Genomic DNA, 20,216 nt, shown 5'->3' on the forward strand with positions numbered 1-20,216 from the left:
GTAACTCATTTAAGCCTTATAATAATTCAAGGAAGTAGGCACTGTTATTATTCTCATTTTTACTGAAGAGGAAACTGAGGAACAGAGAGATTAACAATCTTGCCCAAGACCACCCAGCTAATGAGTGGCAGAGCCAGGATTCAAATTCAGGTAGTTCAGATCCAAGTCAATGCACTTAGCCACTACAGTATGCTACAATTTGCCCAGCTTTTCTGATTATCAGTTTTCCCATTTAAAAAATAGAGACAATAATTCCTTTTGGTCCGATTGTGAGGAATAATTTAGGCAAGGTCAGTAAAAGTGACTGGCACAAAGAAGGCACTCAATAAAAAGCTGCTGCTCTTCTTAATTTCCTCTCTCTTGGAAACTCAGCCTTTTCCTGGTTCTTGGAAGGAATCCTGACTTGGTATTTTCTTGAATGTGTACTGCCTTTCTTCTTGGATCTTCTACCCCTGCTTGATTCTTGAGCCCATCACTATATCCCACTTGCTTTTTGAGTACTCTCTTAGTAAGTACATGTTAGTTCCCAGCCTCAAGTGCCTGCCTCACCGTATGGAGCAGGTAAACCTCCAGAATATAAGCCCTCCTAGTCAGTAGTTATAGAACCATAGCTAATTGTGTTCAAGATAGCACATCCCTGCAGCAATTGGAGACTTCTGTCCACTATAGGCATTTATTTACTCAGCAGGTACTTCATAAATATCTGTTGATTGTGTGCCTGGCCCTGTGCTATGTGATGTATGGTACACACACATAAAAAAAAAAAGAGAAGAGGAAAATAAAAGAGGATAAAGGGAGTAGGGAAGACCGTAGGGGTCAGGGAGTTTTATGCTCCATCCAGGGGCCCATGCAGACATTGGATTCGTCCAGCTTTAGTCCTCAGCAGCCCTCAGGCTGCTTCCAGATTCCTTTTCCCTCTTTCTTCCCTCCCAGCACCGTTTAGCCATCCTTCATCTGCTGGCTTCAGGGTCCAGCTTCCAGGAGCTAAATAATCTGATAAAAGTAACCTGTGCTAAAGTGTTCATCAAGCTAACAGGTTAATGTGTTATTCTTCCTGGGTAATTTGTTCATTTCGAGAGGGGGTTTTGAAGACATTATGGCATGATGGCAGGAAAGTTCAGGTCTCACTGCAGACTGGGGAGGGAGAGAATGCCCCCCTCCAACCCAGGCTTTCAGGATTAGCCTTCGTCTGATTTCTATGGCCATTTACAAAATCTGCGTGGTGCCAATGCCACTGTCTTATGGCTTTTAATAGGCCCCACCCAAGTGTGATTTAAAGGGAAAAACCCATGATCCTCTTCTTTTGTATTTGGGATGTTTCCCCTCTGGACCCAGGAAGAAAATTCTCCTGATTGCAAAAGAAGCTGGGAAATGAGCTATTTGTCCATGGATAAAAATAGCCAGCACTCATGATCTGGTAGGCAGCATTCTAAGTGCTTTACATATGTTGTCTTATTTAATTCTCACCACAAACGCCACGAAGTAAGTACTATCATTGTCTCCAGTTTTTAAAAAAGAATTGAAGTACAGAGAGGGGAAGTAACTTGCGAACACAGGCAGTGGGGCTGTAGGATCCATGCCTTTAATCATCATGTTATACTCATCAGCATCCCAAATTCAAGTTCCCCCTTTCCGAATAGCATCAGCAGATGGACCAGACATAGTCACTGGCTCACAGAGACTCACCATTGAGACACACATTCTCATGCCATGCCCCCCCTTTGGCAGGGCAGAGACAGGTCACGTATCTGGCACTCTGACCTTGCCAGTAGGAGCCCGAGTTACTCTGGGGCTGATATCACTTTCTTCCTTTCTGTGTTGCACAAGACTGACAAGGAACTGCCTCTCAAGCCCTCCCTTCCCCACTCCACTCCAAAAAGGGAAGGAATGCATAAACTTGGTGGCTGCTCTGAAGGTTTGATAAGGATCCGTTGAAGTGTGACTAATCCTATTTTCTAAAAGTAAAAGGAAGATGTGCCAAATTAAGCCTCCAGTATGACTATAGCCAAGCCAGGCTCTTCACTGTCCCTGACAAGCCCTCCACATTCCTGCCTCTAAGCCAATGTGCACACTATGCCTCCAAACCTGCAATGGCCTCCACCTTCTTTCACTAATGGAGCACTTACTATGTTGCAGGCCCTGTAAGGGCTTTCAAACCTTTGTCATATTTTTTAGTAAACTTATTTGTTTATATATTTTTGGCTGTTGGGTCTTCGTTGCTACCCATGGGCTTTCTCTAGTTGTGGCAAGCGGGGGCTACTCTTCGTTGTGGTGCGCAGGCTTCTCATTGCGGTGGCTTCTCTTGTTGCAGAGCACAGGCTCTAGGCACACGGGCTTCAGTAGTTGTGGCTCGCGGGCTCCAGAGCGCAGGCTCAGTAGTTGTGGCGCGTGGGCTTAGTTGCTCCACAGCATGTGGGATCTTCTCGGACCAGAGCTCGAACCCATGTCCCCTGCATTGGCAGGCGGATTCTTAACCACTGCACCACTAAGGAAGTCCCCCTTTGTCATATTTAATACAATATATGCTACAAGGAAGGTTCTAGAATTATCTGGATTTTATTTATGAGGAAATTGAGAGAGATTAAATAACTTGTCCAAGGTTACTATATTACCAATAGATATTTTTTAGCTTCTTGCCCATTCTCTGCCTTTGTTCATTACCATTCAGTATCATCCCAGGTTCCATGATTAAGGGTACCGGTCCATAACCATATTTTATTCACAATATCACGAATGCAAAATGCAATGAGATTGTAATTATTGTATCAACATGTTGCATGGAGGTTAGAGCATGTTTTAGCATGACTAAAAGTTAGATATTTGAAACCTTGAAAATTGGAATAGCAAGGGTTTCCTATACATGTGAATGTAAATCTTTCATATTTATGTTTATTGTTCTTTCTGTGGTGATAAATCTAATGAAATTATGATATGGAGTGTTTTCCACTTGACATCGTTTAAGGCCTTGTAGAAGCATTTGATTTGGCCTTGGTCATGCATACATCATTAAAAGACAATTCAATTTAGATGCCTTTTTAAAAGGGAATTCAAACCTAATGAATTTCTCTCATTCACTTTTAAAATGAACAAAAACAATGTTTACTTCAACAGGTAAAACAAATAGAATACATTGCTGTCTCTTCTTTTAACCATTCGAAGAGCAGAAGCACAGAAAAAGCTAAGGAGAATAAAAAGAAAAATGGTGGAGTAAAGGGGGTGATAGAAGAGGAAAAGAGAGAGAGAGTTGAAATAGAAATGAAGAAAGAGACAGAGGGCCAGAGAAATATTCATAGAAGGTTAAAGAACAGACATTGAGAAATGCAGGGAAAGACAGAAAGAAATGGCAGAAGGTGAGAAAAATAGAAGCAGTTTATTTGAAATAGAAGTCAAATATTTCTCCAATTTAATAGTGTTTTTATTAGCTTGCAAAAATAATAAAATTTTAAAAATTTCCCCAGTTTTATTAGCTTTTTTAAAACCTAGATATAAATCTTTGGGCTCTCCTGATCATTATCCTTATGAATACTCATGGATACAATTAAAGTGAAAATCTCATCTTGCAGTGTAACCTTTTATTAACGTTATTTCCTGTACAACTTTTTGTTTTTCTACAGTGCTTAAATAATTTCGTTGTATTAATATATAATAAATAGCTCAATCATTCCCCTATTGTTGGATATTTAGGTTGCTTCAAGACTTTTGATATTCAAACTAAGGCTGCTTTTTTCTTCTTCTGTTGAATTATTACCTTAGAGTAATTTCCCAGGATTGGGATTCCTTGTTCCAGGACTATGGACATTTCTATGACTGTTGACCCAATTTGCAATGCCATCAGCAACTTGAATGAGCCTATTCTTCCAAAGCCTGTAGAGTATTGGGTTTTATAAATTGTTATTTGGGGCAATTAAATTAAGTATCAAATGGTGTCTCCTAGTTAGAACAATATAGATTTCTTCTAGGGTGATGATGTTCTTTGACCATTTATCCCTTGGGTATCTGATAATTGTCTTGTACCTGTATAGCACCTCTGTCTACAGTTTAGATGCTCGTCATATATCTATGATCTTCCTAGCGTTTCCACCATTTAATCTTAGTTTCGATAACGGTTTTACATTTTTGTATTATGTTGTCCTCTCTGACCAGTCTTTTCTTTGCAGTGTTTTCTATTACTTCAAAACTTTTAAAATTCCTATAGTTAAGTTAAATACTCTAGTCAGTTCCTAATTTTTAAAATTTTCTTTAACTATTTAATTTTTTTATTTCATGTAGAAAGAATCATTATATATGGTAAGAGATAAAGCCTTATGTTAATTCCTCTCCATATCCATGACCAGATAACCCAGGTGAATTTACTTCATAATGGGTACTTTCCCATTGTTTTGTTATGCTTTGTTCATCACACATTCAATTCTTACATTTATTAGAGCCTTTTCGTGGTCTCACTTTCGTGTTTACTAATCGATATTTCTGATTTGCATCTGAATTCTGCCATTTCAACTAGTGTTAATTTATAGCACATTCTAATATTTGATAATTCTTTTAGACTTTTGTTTCTCTAGGATAGTCATGCACAATTGTTACTACAAATGAATGTGGTATCTTTTTTGAAATAAGACATAGTTTCATTTGAATTGTCTACATCTATAAATCAATCTGTGAAGAGGTATTAGCTTCACACTATCATTCTTCCCATTCAGAAATGTAGCATGACTTTACATTTATCCATATTTTTATTTCTGCCATTAAGTTTTCATATTATTTCTTTTTCTCACACTTATTTCCAAATACTTTAGTGTTTTTCTTTATTGAAATGTGTTACCTTTTCTCCTTTTTGTCTTACTGATAGATATTTTGATGTGCTGAACTCTGTAGTTTTGTCTAATCACTTGAAGTTAATTCTGTGGCTTTTCTAGGTATATACTAATGTTATCTAAAAATTCTCTATCTTTAGTTTCTTCCTTTCCAATATTTACTTCTAATTTGTTTATTTATTTATTTGCGGTACACGGACCTCTCACTGTTGTGGCCTCTCCCGTTGCGGAGCACAGGCTTCAGACGCACAGGCTCAGCGGCCATGGCTCACGGGCCCAGCCGCTCCGTGGCATGTGGGATCTTCCCGGACCGGGGCACGAACCTGTGTCCCATGCATCGGCAGGCGGACTCTCAACCACTGCACCACCAGGGAAGCCCCACTTCTAATTTATTTTCATACCTTATTACCAAAACAAGAATTTCCAGAAACACTAAACTTATACATGAGTGAAAGCTCCCTTATTTAGGTCCAGTTTATAGGAAATGACTTTGTTTTTCCAATAGGCAGATTAATTCTTTATCATCCTTTATCATGTTAAAGAGGTAGTTCACTATTCCTATATTTAAAAGATGTCAACCATAACAAGGAGTTGGATTTTATCAAACGCCTTTTTTTAACATCTTTATTAGAGTATAATTGCTTTACAATGGTGTGTTAGTTTCTGCTTTATAACAAAGTGAATCAGCTATACGTATACATATATCCCCATATCCCCTCCCTCTTGCGTCTCCCTCCCTCTCACCCTCCCTATCCCACCCCTCTAGGTGGCCACAAAGCACCGAGCTGATCTCTCTGTGCTATGCAGTTGCTTCCCACTAGCTATCTATTTTACCCTTGGTAGTGTATATATGTCCATGCCACTATCTCACTTTGTCCCAGCTTACCCTTCCCCCTCCCCATATCCTCAAGTCCATTCTCTACATCTTCATCTTTATTCCTGTCCTGCCCCTAGGTTGGTCAGAACCTTTTTTTTTTTTTTTTTTGGATTCCATATACATATGTGTTAGCATACGGTTCAAATGCCTTTTTGGCATTTACTGAGATGACCATACATTTTTCCATAATATTGATATTTTTGACTAAATCATCTTTACATATCTGGGATAAACAATATTTGATCAAGGCTTAAAATGATTTTAGTAAGTTTCTATATTTTATTGGCATCATTTTGATTAAAATGCCCATATCAGTGAGAGGCAGTATGGTATAGCAAGTGTCTGAGTTCAAATCCAGCTGGACCCCATAATCACCCCATGTCTCTGCATAAGTGGCAGAGACAACTAACTTTGAATCCTGGTTCTGCCACTTAATAGCTTTGCTAATTCGTTACTTTGGATGAGCCTCACTTTCCTGTTCTTAACATGGGGACATAATGATATTTACCTTATAGAGATTATTGTGAGGATCAAATGAGCTAACTTGTGAAAAATGCTTAGTACAGTGGCTGGCATGGAGTAGTTCCATAGTAAATGCTGCTATTATAAAGGTCATATGCTTAAGTGATAATAAGCCGTGTTTTTCTTTTTTATATCATTCTTATCTTTTGAATCTATTCTTACGTTTTTGTATCGTTTTTATCTGTATCATTCTTACCACATTTCCCTCTGAAGAGAATTTTAAGAAATATACCATATGTTTCAGTACTCAAAGATCATTTGTATAACATATCCTTCAAAGGCTTGGGGAAGAAAATCACCTTATAAATCCATCTGGCCTGGGTGTGTTTTGGAGCGTGTGAGTCTTTAATATTTCTCCTGTTTTCTTCTGCGTTTATTAGAACGTATTCAGATAATTCTGACAGTTTTGTCCAAGTGAAAGAAAAATATGAATTTCAGAAATTTTCTCTGCAACCTGAGAATGTTGATCTAGTCATTATCTATGTTTGCAATGATTTCAAGATGCAACTAGCTATTGGATGGCCTCATCACTCCTTCTGTAAGAAATACAGTCTGCATCATTTTACAAAGGGGTTACCTTGGAAGCTGACATTTATTTGACTGTCTAAACCTTTTTAAAAATGAGAGTCTGCTGTCTTTTTTTCCTGTTTATCTAATCAGAACCTTTGTGTGAACCCCAACCCCCCAATTCCCAGCTCTGAATGGAAAATGGAAAAGGCTTGTCAGAAATGGATGAATAATCAGTGTCTATAGCCCTTTAACCACCCTAAAATAGCCAGAGGCTTCTGTATGGAATGGCCACAAATGATGTCGTGGGGCTGCAGGCTGCGGAGCCATTGCTAGAACAGCAGCAGCAAACAGGACTATTTGCTAATGACATTAGGTGGTGACAATAATTCCACAGGTTCAAAAGAGAAAGGAGGTGCTTCACATTTTTGTGCATAGCACGACCCTGCCCGCATGTCCAATACTGTAGCATCAGTTGACCATCTTTGAAAAAGAATAATAAATGAGTTATGTGCCTTCGCAGAGGAGTAAAAACATAATTCTGGTAGAATAAGTTGAGAGTTCAAAAGTCCCTCAAAACCATGGGGCACTGATATCCGAGAGCGTTTTACTTTTCATCATCTTTAAAAACACAGCAACATTTGTTTGATGATGGATTACAATAATCCTTTTGTTACTAAACCATTACATAACTTTTAGAATTCTTTCCTGTATCCATCCAAGTTAATTAGATTTATTGGAAGAACAGGCCACTTGAGAGGCTGCTGCATCCTTACCTACAGTCTTAGCTTTACATCTGTATGTGTGTTAAGACATAACGAGAGTACATTCCCTAAGTGTATTTAAATGTTTGCTTACCTGCTGTATTTGACTGGCTGCAGGGAGAGGGACAGGAGTGAAAATTTAAATCCAAGTAATGTGAAGCACTGACCTTTGAAGATCCATTAGGAGCAGTGGTTCTGAGGCTATCCCAAAATGCAACGAGAGAAGTGTAAGTTATTCAGAGACTATAATGTACATACATTGTTTTCAGAACTCATCTAGTGGGTCAGTGAGTACACAACTTGATTTTTCCTGGGTCGTGATCCCAATCACGCCGAAGGAAAAGAGAAGAAAAGAAAACGTTGTCTAGCTCTACCCACTCCACTAAAGTGGAAAGTAATTCCAAGGTGAGTCTACCCCAGAGAGCAAATGGGCCCTTTTAAAATGCTGAGGGGAGGGGACAGCAATTTCCTACTGCCTTTGAAAACACTCCCTAATGACCTGGTGGCATGGAAATTTGCCTAGCTTCATTTGTCACACCACCCTGGATACAAGGGGGACAGTTTACCAGGCTCAAATTTGTTTATAAGGTTGTTCTCCCCTTCAGTGTGGAAAAGAGAGAATAATAAAGTCTCATTTGCAACTTTCACTGGTCAGAAATTTCCAGCAAGAGACAGTGTTGAAGCTGTGCTATGCTGAGAACCAGCAAACTGACCTACTTGTGACTTGAAATTTATGATAAAACAATTATTTCAGCCATGCAATAACAACAAAATCAAGCCAGCTTGTGTGGGATTAGGGAAAGCCAGAGTGTCCCACAGGAGATGTGGTTTGCCACGGTGGGCAGAGGTAAGGGAACCAGTGTTGACCCAAGTTATGTTTAGCATAAAGACTCCTTTGTTGACTCGCTGTGATAACAGTTCCTCATTTGTTAGATCATTGGGTATAAAGTTATATAATTCAGCCTTGCCCTTCTCTCCAGCCTACTGTGGTAGCCAACACCTCCTACTTTTAGCTATGGCAGTTCCTGGACTGCAAAAGCCATTTCCTATATGTCAGCCAACTTTGACTTTTAGAGTAGGGCAGGTCATTTGGCAAGTTGGAAGGGAGGTGGGGAAAGGTGGTTAGGAATGAAAGTGTCTTTTTTCCTTTTTTTTCAAATAACTAGAAACTCCTGCCTTCTGTTTGACTTATGCTACGATTCTACCCACTATTACAAACCTATCAGACACCGCCCCTGCACGTTGTCCTGATAACTTTCACAGTGTTTGTCAGATGCCACAAAGGGTTTTTCTCAATTATTTAAAGAGCGCAAACTGCTCCTATTATCCCACATTTAACAGTGATTGATTTCTTGCCTAATATCAGCTGGAGAATTCTATTTGGATCAGTCGGGCAGAATTTTTTAAAACGTAATGAGCCTGAGAATTCACTCCACTCTTCTATCTCACTGCTGCTTAAATATCTCCTGTAATGTTTTTGCACTTTCTGCAGAGCATGTAGAACTCTGTACTGGGGTAAAGCAGTTCATTGCAGGAAAGCAGCCCATGAATTGCTATGAGCTTGTCACTGAGGATCCTGCATATGTGTGTGTTTTCAGCTACAACTGTCCTCCTAAGATTAAATAAAAGCATGCGTTTATTATTGTGGGGCTCCAATTAAGGGACAGCTGGTGTTCCTATTACACTTGCATTAAATCAGAACTTGTAATTTAGCTATCCAGATGTACATTATTTTAAGTCAAAATATATAATTGCATTTGCTTTGTACATTTGTCATTCAAAAGTATCTGGTACCCTACCTTAGGGCTCCTCCTACCCTTCAAACTCCGTTAAAGAGGGGGAACTATTCGCACAGATCAATGATTCCCTTTCTGAGGTTAGCGTCTTAAAGGGAAATAAAGGATTTATAGAAGGGACAGGACCCAGGAAGGCAGGTGTTGAGTATTGGTGTGTATATAAATATATTTTTTTTGCCTTCAGTGGGCCGACATATTTATTCACTAAGGTCATTTTTGGAATTACCTATTTCACCTTACCTGTATCCAAAGTGACTATAAAAGTACAGCTTTGAACCACACTGCATTTCTCATTGGCACTTCTGTTCCTGCAGCTCTAGAAACTTTGCTGCCTCCCTCCCCCGCCCCCTCCGGGGCTGTGTGCAAGCTCTGTTTGTTCTCGCTTTTGTAAAACCTGAGCCTTATGATTTGTCCCCCCTCCCCTTCCCTTAACAATGAAATAAAAAGCCTTTGCAGCGGGGGCTGGGCCGGCGGGCTGGGGGGAAAAGGCGCCACACCCCCTGAGAATAAAGCCCGCGCTTCGCTCCGGGAGAACCGAGCACGAATGAACGAACCACACAAAGAATATATTTGGCGACGGAACAGCGCCCTACAGGAAGAAAGTGCCCGCACTCAGAGCGGGATCCGGCGCGCGACTTTTTGGCGCTCTCCGGGAGCAGCGAGAAGTAGGCGGAGGACAGAGAGTCCCGGGCTGGGCGCGGGAGCGGGGGCAGCACGCAGCCCCATTCCCACGCGTCCGGGGCTGCGAGCGGCGCGCGCCGGACCAGGTGAGGTCGGCGGCGGCGGCGGCGGCGGCGGCGGCGGCGGCGGCGCCGGTGCGTGGTGTGCCACGCTACCTGGCCGGGCGGGGCGGGGCCGGGCGGCCGAGGGCGGCAGCGTGCCGCCTCCCAGCCCGGGAGCGCCCGCGCGCCGCTCCACTGCCCGGCGGAGTTTGGCGGGAGTTGCCGTTCGGGCGCCCGAAGCCCCCTCGCCGGCGCCATGCCCTCGGCGCGCCGCGCGTGTGCCGGGCGCTGGGCGCGGCGAGGGCCTGCCCGCCGCAGGGGCCTGGGCCGCCGGGTCAGCGGGCGCTGCCGGGGGCCGGCGGGCAGAGGGCACGCCTTTGGCTGCGGCCGGGCGGGGTTTGGACCGGGGTTGCCATGGCAGCCGCTAGCCCGGCCCGGAGCCCCACGCCCGCCTGCCGCTGGGGAGCCGGGGAGCTCTAGGTGTGCTCCAAGTGGACTAAACCAAGCGCTAGGGAGGCGCGGGGAGGGCCGGCCCGGGTTCCCCGCTGTTCCCCGGCCCGCCGGCCGGCCCCGGGGAAGGGCCCCGAAGTAGTCGAGTAAAAGAAAATCTTCTGGCCTCTGGGCCCGAAAGGAGGCTCGCCAAAGCACGGGGCGTGGGGGGAAGAGGGGATCGGAGGGATTGTCGCCTCCGTCCTGGAGTCCCCGTGTGCGTGTCTCTCGCTTGACATTTTATACCCCACCGCGGCCGACTCGGAGCCGGGTTGCCCGTCCCAGCCCTGAAGTTCTGTAGGTGGGGCGGGCTTTAATTTGCTTATATCTAATGATTTCAGGAGCCTCGCTTTAAAATGGCGGCATTGAGTATCCACCCCTGCTAGAGGCTCTCCCGGCACCGGGGCCACCTCGCGCAGCGCTGCTTTTGCTTCTGCCGCTAACAGATGGCATGTGCTGCTGTCGCTGCCGCTGCCCCCGCCGCTGCCGCTGAGAGCGGGACCCCTTAGGCTCTGGGTTCGCAGTAGCAGCCGAAGGTAAGGATGGCGAGGAGTTGGGGTTGTTGAGCGTGGCTGCCTTCCTAGGACGCCGACGAAATCGAATGCCTTTTAAACTTTACTTTTCAAAATGGCAAAGAGAAGGAAAAGTAATCCTGCAACTTTTTGCAATTTTAGGGCTTTGATCTGTCTTATTGTTCTGCTTCCTTCTTTCTTTTTTCCCTTTCTTTTTACTTCTTCTTCCTTTATATATATTGCATATATAACCTATATATAATATACATTTTGTAATTTAAAGGAACTTGCATGGCATATTATCAGCAAATGCTTCTAGCCACTCATTTCCCCGTGGCCATGCGATATCGTGGGCAGTGCCCCAGCTTTCATGCTGAGCCGTGTCTCTTGCCGCTCTGGATCAACACATTTGGGCAGCTTGCTTTTACTACCGGCATCTGAAGGGCCTGAAGGTAGATTTTAGGAGACTATTGAAAAGGTAACTTTAATTTTTAGCGTTCACACAAATAGCTCTTATGGTCAGAAAATGAAATTAAATCAAGACGAGCAACCCAAGTTAACATTCAGGTGATTCAATTGTGTAGTTTTATCATTAGTAGACCTACTGTGTGTTTTCTGACTATTGATTGGTATAGATTGATACAACAGTGAGGGTGAATTTATTGTTGCTGTAATTAAGGTAGTGTGTTTTCCAAAAGATCTTTTTTCTTAGATGTTCCTTAAATGCTAGTGTTTATGAATTGGGCATGGATCCCCACAGCCTAACGCTACACATGTATTGAGTTCATGGGAGACCATCAATTAAAACAAAACTACTGCAAGATTTAATTTTGAAATGGTTGATAATTTTTCGCTCTGTTGACTCCCTGGTTTAATGTCTTTGGGTGGTTACTGATATAATGGTTGGAAAGTAGACTGTTGAAATAGCTGTACAAAAGACTAGACATCGGTGTTTAATACAATTGACCTGAGGTTTTTTTCCCTTTGATGAAAGGCATATTGTCAATGAAGCTTAACAGAGACCTCAGATTTTTCTAGTTACATTCACATTTTCCATTTTGCCTATGAAAATCTAGTCCTTAATGGTTTTTTTAAATAAATTTATTTATTTATTTTTGGCTGAGTTGAGTCTTTGTTGCTGGGCACGGGCTTTCTCTAGTTGCAGCGAGCGGGGGCTACTCTTCGTTGCGGTGCGTGGGCTTCTCATTGCAGTGGCTTCTCTTGTTGCGGAGCTCACGCTCTAGGCGTGCGGGCTTCAGTAGTTGTGGCTTGCGGGCTCTAGAGCGCAGGCTCAGTAGTTGTGGCGCATGGGCTTAGTTGCTCTGTGGCATGTGGGATCTTCCCGCACCAGGGCTCGAACCTGTGCCCCCTGCATTGGCAGACGGATTCTTAACCACTGCACCACCAGAGAAGCCCCTTAATGTTTAAATACTTTTAAAAGTTGTTTAAAAAATGTTTCTCAATATGTAATACTTTGGGGGGATGCTTTCATATTCATTGAAACTTCCCTAAACATAGCCTAAAAGGGCTTCTGCCCACAGCTCAGCTGATACTATTCTACCTCTGTCCACTTTCGACTTCTCCCAAAGCAGTGGAAGCTACTTGGCTGGCAGATTCTCCTGTTATTAAATTAAGCAAGCTTCTCGGGAGTGGCGGGGGGAAAAGAGATTGTTTTGCACTTATTAGAAGTGGTGCAGTTTTCCTGCCCAGATGCTGTAGTGTGCCTAAAAAGAACTTAACTGTTTCCAGTGGAGTTACTATGTAATCCGTTTTCCAGATTATTGTTGGGAGAAGTGTTTGGGGCAGTTCATTGCTTCACATCTGAAAGGAGAGTTCCTCCTGCAGGTAGAGAAATAGATACTTGCATCCTTGCAAGAGAGCAGGGGTGACCAAAAGCAGCTTCCCACGTTTTTAGTGATTACATCCTTAGATTTCAGCTCATGAAGCTTTGCTTCCTCATGTGCTGCCTCGTTGCTGAATGACTTTGGACCAAATGCATCCTTAAAAAGGGGGTGCTGGGGTGGGTGCTAAACCTTGGGCCCAGAACAGACAAGCTGAACTAGTGTCAGAGACATTAGGAAGACATTTTGCCAGTTAAACATTCTGCGGCTTCATATAGTGATGAGATTGGAGACCTTGTGTGAAAACAGGTGAAGGAGTTTGTCAGAAAAAAAAATATTTTGAGAGAGAATTGATATAGTGCTGGGCTAGGGGTGGTGACTGAATGTTTTGCTCTATTTCTAAGAGCTACTTCATTTCTCTAATTTCCTTCGCTGCTTTAAGGCCTCATAATGATTCCCAGGACTATTATAAAGTCCCTTTTTTCCCTCAACTGTCCACTGAAGGCATTTCACAACAGCTGCATTTTAAGGGGGATAAAACCTATGATTCTGAGCTGGTATCTGAATTCTCTTTGGTAATCTCCTGAACCTACCTTTTACCTAAGCAATGCTTTGCACAAATTAGGTGCTTAATAAATGTGGAGTTAAAAAGAAAAATGAGTAGTCGGTAAACTCACAGAGGAGCAGATTTCGTGCTCAGCTTTTAATTTAAACAGAAGATTTTCTGTTTTTTGTGAGCTGGCAAGAACCTCAAAGTTTGAAGTAATTTAGAACAGCATTCCCCCTAATTGCTTGCATTTTATTTGCCTCAAATGGGTTCTCTTGCTTCTCACCGCAGTGCTAGGCACTTGTGTAATTCATCCTTCTGACCAGTAGGTGTATTATTATCTGCCCAGCTCTACCATATGAAAAAGTAATCACAGCAGCCTGGGGAAGAAAGGTTTTGTCTTTGGAGGCTGTACAGTACTGCACGTGCTGGAACAGTGGCCATATGTGGGCTGCTGTTCAGATGCTGACAGTGTAGTCGGAAGTACAGTTTTGTTCTCCACCCAACTGTCTTTATATGCGAGATGGAAGGGAAGGAAAGAAGAGAGTGAGAAGCCCTAACGTGATGAAGATTTTCCTTCCGAAAAATGTACACTTATCCTGCTTAACAGCGCAGTCAATTCAGGAAGGTGGCAGAATTGTTCTGTTTCGAAATAAATCACGTTGTCTGATAGGATTACAAACAGGGATTGGGGCCTAGCAGACAAGAATAAGTTACAGTCCATGTTTGACAAGTAATTTGATCCTGTAATTAAAGTTAGATAATGGTCACTGCCATGTTAAAACTATCAAGTGTCTGAAAGAGCAGTCAGGCTACACTCACCTTGACTTCGTTAAGGTGCTTCCATACAGTTGAGTTTTCTTATAACAATGTCTAGTAGGGTGAACAGATGGATTTTTTTCCCATTATAAATGTATGTGATGTCAAGAAAGTAGAAATAAGTTTTGTTTCTTTGGGGGAATTTGCCTCTCCCTACGTGTGACGCACTTCTCGATCCAAAAAATAGAAAGAAACCCATGCCTCAGATAAAATGAAGTGGGCATTTTTCCTCTAAGAGAATAAACTGTTTGGGAGCAAGTAGTTTAATTGCCAACCAACCCAAAACAAACAAATACAAATTATGATCCAAAAGAAAGCAATTAAATCTGTATTAATGTAGGGTTTTAGATCTTAAGGAATCCAGATGGTCTGTGGCATTCTGCTCTTCCTCAATGGTTATATATTGCCTCAAGACAGCCAAATGACAATGTTGGAAAGGCACCTTCGAGAATTAGAATAAATAAGTTATCAGTTACATTACCGGGTGTTAATGACATCCATGTGACCTAAAAGGGGTCAGAAAAGTTTTTTTTCCAGATCATTCTAGTAAAGACAATATAAAACCATCATTTACTTCTACTTGGTTTTAAATAGAGTGACAGTGTTTTTAAAAGAGTGATGGAGAAATAATGCAATCTGGGAAGAGGGACCTTATTTTTATTTGAGAAATAAAGGTACTCCCAAGTTGTCTGGACACATGAAAGCACACACATGTGCACACATGTGCAAACTAGTCTTCATTTTACGACAATTTATACAGCCGGGCATTGATTTATTCCTGGAAGATTATGGGAAAAATACCTATTTTTACAGCAATCCTCCAACTCTAAGAATGAAAGAAAAAATGCTTCTTTTTTAAAAAGCATTCATAATAAATGCTTGTATTACATGATTCTCTCTGAGGCTCTGTATGTTCAATTCCAGTCAGTTAACTTTCAGAGAAAGGATACGTTGATCACAACTCAAGAGGAAACAGAAATGAAAGGAAGCTTGCTTTAAGCACGTGTGTGTGTTTGTGTGTGTATATGTAAGTGAATATACATATGAATGTATATAACATGTACATTGTATATAACATGTATGTTGTGTATATTCACATACGTATGTCACACACGTGTATATATATATATATACTTTTTTCTCTATATATATGTATATGATCCTTTTCAAGAAACTCAAGCATAGTAACCCCAGAACTCTTTATAATAGCCATGAGAACAAAGTGTTAAGGGGTAAAAAGGAGACCAATGAGAGATTTAGGAATCAATTAGGCACGCTTGTTAAAATATTATGTCCACTCTTAAGTCCTTCCTCCATCAGCATTAAGTTGGCTCATGAGTAGAAGGAGTGCTTTGTTTCTGACGTTAGGCAGGAGTTCATTTTATGCCCACACAGTGGGTGAACTTGAGGGGCCCAGAAGTGAAGGGCCTCCAGTTGAGAAAGGCAGTCTGGGCAGAATTGCAGGAGGTTGGTATTAGACTTCCAGCAGGCTCTGTGATCTCCTTAGGCCATGGGGGCATCCTAGGGACTGACAGTTTGGCGGATCTTGTTTTCCAGTGTGGATCACTCAAATTAGCTTAAAATTGTCCCCAACAGTTATTCTTTGAATCTCGAGCTTCTTGGCATTGCCCGCAACTGGTGTGGAAATCTGAAAATGGTTTCTAAGGCTTATTCAGGTTTCCTTGAATGTATGAGTAACTCCTTATTAGGCAAGTTCCTGGGTCTCCTTACCTCATATCACCAGTGCCTGGCACATACTAGGCTGTCAGTAAAACTTGGTTAAGTAAATGGGAGAATAGTCTTTCTAACTTGTTCTTTTATTTTATGAACAGCCTTCCTGTGATTTCAGGTAGCGTTATCTATTTTTGATTGACAAAAAAAAATTAACCCAACAACAAGCAGAATATCCTGCTGGAGGCGTTGATAACAGCTCTGTCACAAGTCCAGGGAAAAGCAAGAAATGGCAACCTTTGGGCTGAGACCTCGAGGAGTAGCCTGAAAACCAGTTGCTTTTTTTCTGTCACCTGTAGTTGCATTTAGTAGATCTCCAGCACATCCCAGAGAAATCAGTCTGCAACAAGAAGTCATGTAGCAACAGTCCTTCAAATCATTTCACCAGATAAAAAAAGGAACAAAATCAGAAATACCGTGACTCAGATGCCTCGTGTCATGTATAGTTTAGAAAGTGATGAAGTGAGACAAAACCCAAAAAGGACACTGAGAGCTGTCTCATTTTCAGTCAAACACTGATTGCCCATTTAGAGGGTGAATTTGCATAGGTTTTTATTTACCAAGATACAGGTATGAATAGCGCCTCTTTTTACTGTGTCCAGAAAGCAAAGTCCACACAGTGGAAGAGACAAGAGCTGCCATTTCAGATCCACCACAATCATCTTTTGTGCCCGGAGGACCATCAGTCTTTAGGTACAGCTTTTGTAGCCTCTCCTTATATAGCGGCATGAAGAAACCAAACAAGGGGGTGGGTTTTTATTTGGGGGGGGGTGGCCTGTTAGCAAAAGATGAGAGTGAAAGAACCAGAGAGCTTGCATTTCACCTTTTGTTTTTAGTCTTCAACCTTCACGCGGGAAAACAAAACAAAGCAGAACAAAAGCACCGTGTACAATATTAGCTTGGGCATACATCCCATAGTATAATTCCCCAGCTGTTTGCTTTACAAACTTAGAAAATGAGATTGTCACCTAATGTTAAGGTGGCTGCTTTATTATGATTGGATTCATGTACTATATAGTGGTTTTTCTGAGTTCTATTTAAAACGTATAGAGAAACGCGCTCAACCAGAGGCATGGCACAGTGGCAGAGATCACATTTCACCTCAGCACCCAACTGGAGTTTGCGTTTGTCCTCTGCAAAGCAGGCATTCAATAACTGGCCCAATTGTGGGTGCTATTTTGTTAAAGAACACGTTGATGTTTCCCCAAATTCTTGCTATCTGTGATAGATGAGGATTCCAAAGAAGAGAAGTGGATTCTTTTCAGAAGTGATTTTGAGAAAAATTTAAACTCCTAAGTCGTTGATGTCAGCATTTTTCCTAAGTAATTGGATAGCACCAAGAAAAACCTTATTAGCTCACGCAGAAGTATGAAGTGAAAAATAGTACAGATTATAGGGTCACATTTTATGTCTAAAGTCTTCAAATGCAGAAAAACATGGGGGGGGCGTGGTCGAGGAGGTGCCGTGTAATCTGATCTGTTTCATGAATGCCTATAGCAGTGGCCTCAGCCACAGACACGGGCTGTGTCAATAAGTGCTCTGTGGCTTTCTGAAGCCAGGGTCTGGGCTGGAATCAGGTTGACAGGCTCCCCAAGGGAAGGCATTTTTTGAGAAAGACATTAGAGTTTGGCGGAACTTTGGCCAACTAGCTGCCCTGCTACCATTTATTAATCCTCTTTCTCAGAGAGATAAACCTGGTTTTGCTGGGGGACTCATTCGGACATACTGTAGCAATAATACGAGGGCAAAATGCTTGTGCTTCCCGACTGAAACTTCCCCTCCAAAGCTCTTTTGTGACTGAGGAGTTGACAGGCTGGAGAAATGTGACACAGGGCTTGGCATTTCACAGTGCTAGAAAAAGAAGAGAATACCTCCATATGTTGTGAAGAGTGTGGTGATAATAATAAAGGATCTAAAATGTGATTCCCTTAGAGAGCTCTCATACATGCACATACTTTGAAGTTGCACAAGTCATGTTGTGGGCTGGTGAGAGAGAGAAAGAGACAGAGAGTCAGAGGGAGAGAGAAACCAAATTTACGAAGCTAGTTCCTCTTCTCTGGGATATTGTAGTCTGCAGTTTTCTCTTACTAATCAGATGCATGCAAATTGTGGTTCTGAAAATAAACCCAAAATTAACAGGAAACATCTAGGCTATCTAATGTCTGATTCTGAGCACTTTTACTTTTCCTAATGTGGTCTGTTATTCCTGTATTCATTAAAAGTGCAGAAGTTCAAGTGACTGGTTGTATGACCTGTGCTAAGGAAAATTTTTTGGAAAAGTTACTTTTTTCACTTGCAAGCTTAGATCATCTAATAGCCCTCCTCATTGCCCTTCCATCTATCCCCAAATAAGTTTCCATAGTATTTTTAGCCTCCTATGAAAACAGTTCAGACGGAGGCAGTGAGAAATGGTGACAAGCAATGACAGGAAATGCCGTTTGCGCTGGTCTCCTTCATAACTTAGTGAGGCCACAGCTGGCTGATTTGATTTTAACTTCCTGTTTGGGGGCTACTTGGGTCAAAAGTAGCAGTGTTTTCTGTATAGAGATTTTTTTGGCTTTATTCTTTAGGGCCACAGTAAATCTGTCACTGGACTGCATGTTTTATATATTTTATGGACTATCATGTGGTTTGAGTTTAATTTGGAAGGCAGTGCTTTTACAGTCAAGATTCCCCACCACCACCACACACACACACGTGCAGCTTTAGGGTCTGGGGTTGCATGGGCCTTTGAAAGTTTATAGCTCTATTTACACAATAGTGATTGCTGAGAAGGGCATTTCCTGCCAGTTAATGACTGGTCGGAAAGGCCAACAGTCCAAATCCAGGGAGAGACAACCATTCATTAAATGCCACTAAGGGACCAGGGCGCTTTTATCACGAAGTGGTTAGGAGAAAGTGAAAACGCAGTCTGCCTTTTGAAGAGCCCAAAGCAGCGCCGGCAGAACCAGATATGGATGTGCTGCCTTGTGGTATGAAGAACGGAGCTTCTTTTCATGACAGGGACCAACTGACTTTCCCACAGGGTGCCAAATCAAGACGTGGGTGAGGAGGGCATTTCCTTCAGGTTGATGACCCAGTGGAGAGGGGACAAATAAAGATAAGGGCCCTGAACTTGCCAAGTATTAGCTGCCTGAAAATGGTCAACTCACAGGTGTTACAGCTACCTTAAAAACCTTTAAGATCACATGGTTGAATTTCCCAATTGGTTGAATAACTGATCATTGCCAAAGTGGACAAGAATTTAGGGATGGAAAGAATGATCTCTTTTCAAGGTCAGTTTAGCAGGACACCGATATTCCGTTTCAATTCCCTAATATAAAGAAAAGGTAAATAATATGTATGAAGAATGCTTTGCCTCTTGTGGAAGCACCTTTGAGGGCTGTAATATTAACCATTTAACCTAAGACATTCCCAGGAAACAGTTTTGTCCGCAGTATAATTCTTGCCTGCTATAAAGCAGCTGAGGTGTGAAGAATTTGGCATTGATTTAGAGCGAAAACAGAATAGGACCGAGATTAGGTTCACATCCAGGAATTACTGACTTCCTGGCCTGTCCTTTGCTCCCTTAGCTTCCTAAGCCTTCAATTCGCTAAAATGTTAAATGTTTATAAAGGATAAACATCTGTTCTGAGTTCTTTAGTAGATACCTCCACATAAGGGAGGTTGTGGGACACCCTGACTTCAGAACTTGGCTTGGTCCTTTACCTTGAAATTTTCTTTCATATCTATCAGATTTGGTGGGGGGATGGCAGGGGTGGACTGAACCTCTAAAATACGGGCAATCATAATAGGCCAGACACCTGGGTTTCTTCATGGGATTGAGAAATCTGTCACAGGCGGCACAAACCAAATATTAAGTTTCATTTTTGGGTCTGGAAAATGTCATTACATGCTTTTAAAATATTCAGTAATCCAAAGATTGCTGGTTATAACCAGTTCAAAAAATAAAAGTTTTCCAAAGTTTAAAACACTACAAATGACCTGTATACCAATTACTGTTGTTATTATTAGATGAGGCCTCGAGCACATTTATAAACAAAGAAATGACTTGGATGAACTAAAAAAAAATTTGAAAACATGATTTTATTATTTTGAGCATTCTTGCATTTGAATGTTAAGATACACTAAAATTCTGCGAGCTCAGATTAAAGACAATATTCTGATTTACAAAACGTTTTGGATTAAGAACAAATAAGGTTCTTCTGAGTAGATGTCCTATTACCTGAATTAACACACATTTGTAATTAGCAACACAGCTGCATTTAAATAATGATC

General features: G+C 41.8%; 1 protein-coding gene across 1 annotated transcript in view; it reads left to right on the top strand.

Moving 5' to 3' along the window:
• Nucleotides 1-10,897: 10,897 nt before the first annotated feature.
• The window catches only part of MBNL3 (muscleblind like splicing regulator 3), a 120,162-nt gene continuing 110,843 nt past the window's right edge, over nt 10,898-20,216 (top strand). The window contains exon 1 of the mRNA XM_067722871.1: nt 10,898-11,024. The gene's annotated coding sequence lies outside the window, so the exon portion shown is untranslated. The remainder of the gene's footprint in view (nt 11,025-20,216) is intronic.

This window comes from Pseudorca crassidens, chromosome X (genome assembly GCF_039906515.1).
Source record: "Pseudorca crassidens isolate mPseCra1 chromosome X, mPseCra1.hap1, whole genome shotgun sequence".
Lineage (NCBI taxonomy): Eukaryota > Metazoa > Chordata > Mammalia > Artiodactyla > Delphinidae > Pseudorca > Pseudorca crassidens.